Here is an 8,739-nt window from a genome sequence, read left to right as displayed (position 1 = left end):
GGGCTCTTTTTCCTTAACTATAATAAAAAACTAGAATCGGGAATATACAAAATTATCTTAATGACATAAACATGCCTTTGGGAGTTTGTTTTTAATAAATAGGGGGTGTGTGAACAAATTTTGTAGGGGGGTTTTTTTTTTTTTAAATAAACTTAAAATAAATTTTTTTTATAGAGTTAAAAATAATTGATGCAGTTGTATTAATCGCATCATATGTTAAAAACCCAAATAAAAAAGGGGGAAAAAAAAAAAAAAAAGGGGCCCTTTTTTGGGGGGGGTATTTTTTTAAAAATTTTTTTTTTTTTAAAACCGGTTTTTTTCCCCCGGGGGGGGGGGGGGAAAAATAAAAAATTCCAAAAAAGGGAAAAGAGGATTTTTGGGAAAATTTTTTTTTTTTAAAAAAAAAAAAAGAATGCGGGGGGTTTAAAACCCCAAAAAAAAATTTAAAAAAAAATTTTTTTTTTCCCCAAAAAACCCCAAAAAAAAAAATTTTTTCAAATTTTAAATTTAAAAAAAATTTTTTTTTTTAATTTCCCTTTTTTTTAAAAAAAAAAAAAAAAAAAAAAAAATTTTAAAAATTTTAAAAATATTTATTTAATTTTTTAAAATTTTTAAAAGGGGTTTTAAAATTTTAAAAAAATTTTAAAAAAAAATTTAAAAAACCCAAAAATTTTTTGGGTTTTAAATTTTTAAAATTTTTTTTTTTTTTATTGGGGCTTTTTTTAAATTTTTAAGGGAAAAAAAAATTTAAAAAATTTTAAAAATTTTTTTTTTAAAAAAAAAATTAAAAAATTTTTTTTTCCCCTTTTTTTTTTTTAAAAAAAAAAAACCAAAAAAAAAAGTTTTAAAAAAAAAAAAATTTTTTTTCCCTTTTTTCCCAAATTTAACCCCCCAAAAAATTTTTTTAAAAAAACCCCTAATTTTAAAAAAATTTTAAAAAAAAGGGGGGTTGGAATTTTTAAAAAAAAACTTTTTTTTAAAAATTTTTTAAAATTTTTTTTTAAAAAATTTTTAAAAAAATTTTTTTAAAAAAAAAAAAAAATTTTAAAAAAAAAATTAAAAATTTTTTTAAAAAAAACCCCAAAATTTAAAAATTTTAAAAAATTTTTTTTTTCCCAAAAAAAGGGAAAAAACCAAATTTTTAAAACCCCCCCCCCAAAAAATTTAAAAACCCAAAAGGGGTTTTAAAAAAAAAAAAAAACCCCCCCCCAAAAAAACCCCCAAAAAACCCAAAAAAAAAAAGGGGCCAAATTTTTTTTTTTTTAAAAACCCCCAAAATTTTTTTGGGGTTTTTTTTAAAAAAAAAATTAAAAATTTTTTTTTCCCTTTTAAAAAAATTTTTTAAAAATTTTTTTTTTTAAAAAAAAATTTTAAATTTTTTTTAAAAAAGAAAAATTTTTTTTAAAATTTTAAAAAACCCTTTAAAAAAATAAATTTCAAAAAATTTTAAAATTTTTTCCCCCCCCCCCAAAATTCCCCCCAAAGGGGGAAAAAAAAAAAAAACCAAAAAATTGGGTTTTTTTTTTTTTTTTTTTTTTTTTTTAAAAAAAAAATTTTTTTTAAAAAAAATTTTTTTTAAAAAAAAAAAAAATTTTTTTTAAAAAAAATTTTTTTTTTTAATTTTTGTTAAAAAGTTTAAAAATTTTGGAAAAAAAACCCCCCCCCCTTTTTTTCCCCCCCTTTTTTTTTTTTTTTAAAAAAAAATTTATTTAAAAAAAAAAAAAAAAAATTAAAGGGTTTAAAAAAAAAATTTTTTTTTTTTTAAAAAAAAAAAAAAAAAACCCCTTTTTTTTTTTTTAAAAAATTTTTTAAAATTTTTTGGGGCCCCCCCAAAAAAAAACCTTTTCAAAAATTTTAAAAAAACCCCCTTTTCCAAAAAACCCCTTTTTTTTTTTTTAAAAAAAATTTTTTAAAAAAAAATTTTTTTTTTTTGGGGAAAAAAAAAAAAATTTTTTTAAAAAAACAAAATTTTTTTTTTTTCCCAAAAAAATTTTGGGGTTTTTTGGGGGGGGGTTGGGGGGTTTTTTTTTAAAAAAAAAAAATTTTAAAATTTTTTAAATTTTTTAAAAAATTTAAAAATTTTTTTTTAAAAAAAACCCAAAAAAATTTTAAAATTTTCCCCAAAAAAAAAAAAAAAGGGGAAAAAAAAATTGGAAAAAAAAAACCCCCAAAAAAAAAAAAAAATTTTAAAAAATTTTTAAACCTTTCAAAGGTTTTAAAAAAAAAAAAAAAAAAAAAAAAAAAAAAAAAAAAAAAAAAAAAAAAAAAAAAAAAAAAAAAAAAAAAAAAAAAAAAAAAAAAAAAAAAAAAAAAAAAAAAAAAAAAAAAAAAAAAAAAAAAAAAAAAAAAAAAAAAAAAAAAAAAAAAAAAAAAAAAAAAAAAAAAAAAAAAAAAAAAAAAAAAAAAAAAAAAAAAAAAAAAAAAAAAAAAAAAAAAAAAAAAAAAAAAAAAAAAAAAAAAAAAAAAAAAAAAAAAAAAAAAAAAAAAAAAAAAAAAAAAAAAAAAAAAAAAAAAAAAAAAAAAAAAAAAAAAAAAAAAAAAAAAAAAAAAAAAAAAAAAAAAAAAAAAAAAAAAAAAAAAAAAAAAAAAAAAAAAAAAAAAAAAAAAAAAAAAAAAAAAAAAAAAAAAAAAAAAAAAAAAAAAAAAAAAAAAAAAAAAAAAAAAAAAAAAAAAAAAAAAAAAAAAAAAAAAAAAAAAAAAAAAAAAAAAAAAAAAAAAAAAAAAAAAAAAAAAAAAAAAAAAAAAAAAAAAAAAAAAAAAAAAAAAAAAAAAAAAAAAAAAAAAAAAAAAAAAAAAAAAAAAAAAAAAAAAAAAAAAAAAAAAAAAAAAAAAAAAAAAAAAAAAAAAAAAAAAAAAAAAAAAAAAAAAAAAAAAAAAAAAAAAAAAAAAAAAAAAAAAAAAAAAAAAAAAAAAAAAAAAAAAAAAAAAAAAAAAAAAAAAAAAAAAAAAAAAAAAAAAAAAAAAAAAAAAAAAAAAAAAAAAAAAAAAAAAAAAAAAAAAAAAAAAAAAAAAAAAAAAAAAAAAAAAAAAAAAAAAAAAAAAAAAAAAAAAAAAAAAAAAAAAAAAAAAAAAAAAAAAAAAAAAAAAAAAAAAAAAAAAAAAAAAAAAAAAAAAAAAAAAAAAAAAAAAAAAAAAAAAAAAAAAAAAAAAAAAAAAAAAAAAAAAAAAAAAAAAAAAAAAAAAAAAAAAAAAAAAAAAAAAAAAAAAAAAAAAAAAAAAAAAAAAAAAAAAAAAAAAAAAAAAAAAAAAAAAGGGGGGGGGGGGGGGGGGGGGGGGGGGGGGGGGGGGGGGGGGGGGGGGGGGGGGGGGGGGGGGGGGGGGGGGGGGGGGGGGGGGGGGGGGGGGGGGGGGGGGGGGGGGGGGGGGGGGGGGGGGGGGGGGGGGGGGGGGGGGGGGGGGGGGGGGGGGGGGGGGGGGGGGGGGGGGGGGGGGGGGGGGGGGGGGGGGGGGGGGGGGGGGGGGGGGGGGGGGGGGGGGGGGGGGGGGGGGGGGGGGGGGGGGGGGGGGGGGGGGGGGGGGGGGGGGGGGGGGGGGGGGGGGGGGGGGGGGGGGGGGGGGGGGGGGGGGGGGGGGGGGGGGGGGGGGGGGGGGGGGGGGGGGGGGGGGGGGGGGGGGGGGGGGGGGGGGGGGGGGGGGGGGGGGGGGGGGGGGGGGGGGGGGGGGGGGGGGGGGGGGGGGGGGGGGGGGGGGGGGGGGGGGGGGGGGGGGGGGGGGGGGGGGGGGGGGGGGGGGGGGGGGGGGGGGGGGGGGGGGGGGGGGGGGGGGGGGGGGGGGGGGGGGGGGGGGGGGGGGGGGGGGGGGGGGGGGGGGGGGGGGGGGGGGGGGGGGGGGGGGGGGGGGGGGGGGGGGGGGGGGGGGGGGGGGGGGGGGGGGGGGGGGGGGGGGGGGGGGGGGGGGGGGGGGGGGGGGGGGGGGGGGGGGGGGGGGGGGGGGGGGGGGGGGGGGGGGGGGGGGGGGGGGGGGGGGGGGGGGGGGGGGGGGGGGGGGGGGGGGGGGGGGGGGGGGGGGGGGGGGGGGGGGGGGGGGGGGGGGGGGGGGGGGGGGGGGGGGGGGGGGGGGGGGGGGGGGGGGGGGGGGGGGGGGGGGGGGGGGGGGGGGGGGGGGGGGGGGGGGGGGGGGGGGGGGGGGGGGGGGGGGGGGGGGGGGGGGGGGGGGGGGGGGGGGGGGGGGGGGGGGGGGGGGGGGGGGGGGGGGGGGGGGGGGGGGGGGGGGGGGGGGGGGGGGGGGGGGGGGGGGGGGGGGGGGGGGGGGGGGGGGGGGGGGGGGGGGGGGGGGGGGGGGGGGGGGGGGGGGGGGGGGGGGGGGGGGGGGGGGGGGGGGGGGGGGGGGGGGGGGGGGGGGGGGGGGGGGGGGGGGGGGGGGGGGGGGGGGGGGGGGGGGGGGGGGGGGGGGGGGGGGGGGGGGGGGGGGGGGGGGGGGGGGGGGGGGGGGGGGGGGGGGGGGCACCCAGTTTTTTAATATTTTTTAATACTCCATTCAAAAACCCCCCAAATTCTAAAAGAAACAATAAAAATCAGTTCAAAAACTGGGTTTTTGGGAAAACTTTAAAAATTTCCCTTTTTAAAGGGTATTAAACTTTCGCAATTTTGGGAAATTTTTGTCTTTAATTATTACATAAGGGGACTCTTAAAAACATTTGGTAAACCTGTTTAATTTTTTGTATTAGTAAAAATTCGAATAATTTAATTTTTTTATTAAATAAAAAAATAACAATTTTTTGGTTCCCTTTTCTTTTTTTTTTTTTTTTTAATTTAATTAAGGTTTTTGGCAATTTTAAAATTTTTAAAAATAGGTTAATAAAAATTGGGATTATATTGTTTAAATTTAAAATGGACAGTGAAAAAAAAGCATAATTTTGGCCGGATTTTATTTTTAAATTAACGAAATCTCCAACAAATTAAAAGTTAAAGAAATTAAAATGTTAAATTTTAAAATTTTTTAAGAGGGACCGAAATGTAAATAAAAAACATATAATATTAACAACTTAAATTTTTATGTAAAGTTAAAAAGATCTTGCAAAAAGTTACTAGTATTATTTCAAACAGGCAGTACACCAGAATGAAGCCGCCCCTATTGATGTCAAGGCGTTTGGGCACCCCGGTTCTAGATAATTTCGACCGAGTACTGGGCCCTCCCTTCTCTTCTTGGGGGTCGTGGTAAAAATGTTTTGAATAAAAAACCACTCTACGTTTCCAAAAAGTTTTTTTAATCAGATATGTCGACATATAAATTTCTTTCAAACTGAAATATATCACCATTTTCTGATGTCTAGAAAGACAATTAGTAAACCGGGGTTATTTAAGGCGTTTTTTAAAAAAAACAAGCGTTACTTCCCCCGATTTTAACCCTACCTTAAAACTTGGTAAACAAAAATTTCATGAAAAACCCTCATTTCCCGGTTTTAAATTTATTAAATTTTGGGGACCTATTTTCCGCATTTTTAAAACTAAACCCGTATTGGGGGATTAAATCAATGGTGATTTTAAAAAAAATTATTTAGTTAAAAAAAATTAAAAAAAAATGAAATTAAAAATTTTATTTTTAAAACCCAAAATTTTTTTTTTGGGGGAGTTTTCCCAAAAACCCAAACTATTATCCTTTAAAACATTAATTTTTGTAGAAATGGCAAACTTTCCCAAAATTTTCTCGATAAATTTAAAAAATTTTTAAAAAAATAGTTTTTTAAAACTATACTAAATATTTCTTTAAAATTTTTTTTAATCCTATAAATTTTTTTAAATCTTTATAAAGTTTTTTGTACTTTTTTTATTATTATTTTTGATTTTAAAAAAATAATTTTCAGATGCATTCCCGAAAGTCCCGGGAAAAATATTAAAAATTTCCCTTTAAAAAAACAGATTAAAAAGAAAAAAAAATCTTTATTTTAAATTTTTATTTATCTAAAAAACCCTTTTTAAGTAAACAATATAAAAAAATTTTTTCTTAAAGTTTCACCTTTAAAAAGTTCAAAAGAAATGTTTAATTTAAAATTTATAGTGATAAATTTTTCATTATAACCACTTTTGGGTTAATCAAAGCTAATATTTTTTTATTCCCAAAGAGCAGAGAATTTAAATGTCTAGTTAACTGGGGTAGATTGGAGTTAAAAAAAACCGTAACGGTTACAGAAGGGAAATGTAATTGAACTCCCCCACAGTTTAATTGGGGGTTTAATCACACCAAAAAGGGAAGCCTAACTCCCTTTAAAAAATTTCTGTTGCCAAATCCATTTTCAACAGGGAATTCATTACTGTGGTCCCTTGTTGTAATGGGGCTTTTGTAAATTGTCGGTTTGTTTTTGTCTGACTAACACAGAAGGGGAAACACTTTAAAATTTTCCATCGAAAAAAATTTTTTTTTTTTTTATTACAATTGTTTAAAAAGTAAAATAACATTTTTTTAATTATTTTAATAAATACTAATACACAATGCTGGATACTAGTTCAATTTTTCTAGATCCTTTTTAAAGGTTAAAAAAATTTAAAAACCTAAAGCCCGGGCTTATCAAATGTAGTTTAAAACAATGGGAAAAACCGTTAAAGACTAAAAACACATTTTTTTTCTTTTAACATCAATACCGAAAATCCCCAAAGGCATGAAAATAGGGAAATAATTTGAGAAAAAAAATTTTTTTATAAATTTTTTTTTTTGCTCCCCAAAAATTTTGGAAAAATTTTTTTAAAAGTTTTAAACTTTTTTAAGGCAACTTTAGTTTTTAAAATGTAAATATTTGTTAAACAATAATCTTCCAAAGGGAAAAAGAAATTGGGAAAAAAATAAAAACATGTAAAAAATTTTTAAATTTCCCTTCGTTTTTTTTAATTTTCTTTAAACCCCTTAATTTTTCTTTGTTTATTATAAATTCTGACTCTAGAAAAAACCCTAAAATTTTCGCGGTGGGGTTTTTTGAAATAAAAGAAAACTATGAAATGTCAGTAGGGTAACAAACAAAATGCGGTAAATTTTCTATGTAAATCCCTAAAAAACATATTACCGACAAACACCACTGGCGAAGCAGTATGTTTAAAAGTTTAAACCCGGATAATTTTTTGACATTGGGTCTCCCCCTGATGGATTTTTTTTTGCCTCATTTCGGGCAGCAAATTGCCCTTTTAAACATATGTACAATTTTTAACTGAATTTTGAGAAAACCAATGTTAAAATTTTTTTATATTCGATAACTTTTTACGTTTTTTTAAAAACCCTTAAAAAAAATTGCATAATAAAAATATTTTTTCTTGGTATACTGTAAAAAAAAAACCCCAGTTTGTGTATAATTAAAACAAAAAATTTTTAAAAAATGTTTTTATTACAGAAACCAATGACAAAACCCAAATAGTACGATCCCGGGGTTTTGAAAAGGTTTTGGGTTTTTATTCAATTTTTTTAACAAGATTTTGATTATGATTAGCCAAAAAAATTTTTTTTTCCCCAAAAAATTTTTTTTGATCTTTTTTTTTTATAAAAAATCAAATCATTTGACTCTCCCGGAAAATTTTTTACTCCCGTTTATCATTAGTTTTCCCTTTAAAAAATAAATTTTTTTACCAAAAAAAAAACATCTGACTGGGGAGCGAAAACTAAATAGGGTTTTGAACCCCGACTGACACAAAAAAAACACCCCACGGGAGAAGTCTTGAAAGAAATGGTTTGGCCCCCCACCCTCCCCAGTCCCAAAGGGGGACAGACTGGTACAAAAATTTTTTCACAATGGAAGATTGTTTTAAGGAAAAAGATTTTCCCGGGCATTTGCCATCGTTTAAATGAAACCAAAAAACTTTAAAACTACTTTCAACAATACTACAATAAAGCATTCTGATCTCTTCTTCAGGTAAAGAACTAAAACCTATCCCAAAAAATTAAAAAACTAGGGTTTAAAAAAAATAAATCATGCTAGAGGGGTTTTGACACGCGTAGATCAGGAAACCCCAAACCCATGTTTGTTCAATTTCCCCTAACTCTAAAACATATCAAAAATAAAAAAACTAAACACGACACTAATTTTTTTTAAAAATGAACTGCAGAAAACAACAAGGGCCCAAAATCTGCATTTAAAAAATTGTGATAAAAAAATACTACAATTAATATTTTACAATCAAAAAGCAAAAAACTACTTTGCAGTTGCTAAAATTTCCGGGGAAAAAATTTAAAAGGTTAATAGTTTTCCCAGTGCCAAAACAAGCACCTCCCGAGTGGAGTTTTTTATGTAGTTTCAAGTGGGAAGCGAAAGGTCAAACAGGCTAAATTTTTTATCTATGGTGTAAAGCACGGGTTGCTTATACCCATATTGTGCTCCTTTATAAATTTAAAGGTTTAAAAAGCGGGTTGTTTTTAGATTGTTTTAAAAAATTTCATAATGCATATATAAATGTTACAACAACTTTAAAAATTTTTTTTATTTAAAAGGGGGAAAATTTAAAAAAAATTTCGGGGTTATTATAGTATAAATAATGGTTTATACGTCCAAAAATTTAAAGTTTTGAAAAAAAGAGACTGTAATTATGATGTCCAGGAAGTAAAAATAACAAAGTTTATGTCCCTTTTTTTTGAATTTTACTTTTTGGAAAATATAATTCCGAAAAAATAAAACATTTTTTAAATTTTGGATACAGATTTCAAAAACGGGCAAAAAAACTGTACCTACGATAGTCTTTTTATAAATTTTTTACATTTCTATTAACGGGGCAAAAACCCTTTCAAAGTGGAAAATTTGATTTCTGATATCCCAAAAAAATTTTT

This window comes from Homalodisca vitripennis, chromosome 2 (assembly GCF_021130785.1).
Source record: "Homalodisca vitripennis isolate AUS2020 chromosome 2, UT_GWSS_2.1, whole genome shotgun sequence".
Taxonomy (NCBI): domain Eukaryota; kingdom Metazoa; phylum Arthropoda; class Insecta; order Hemiptera; family Cicadellidae; genus Homalodisca; species Homalodisca vitripennis.
The sequence above is the reverse complement of the archived record's forward strand: the minus strand, read 5'-3'. Positions refer to the sequence as shown.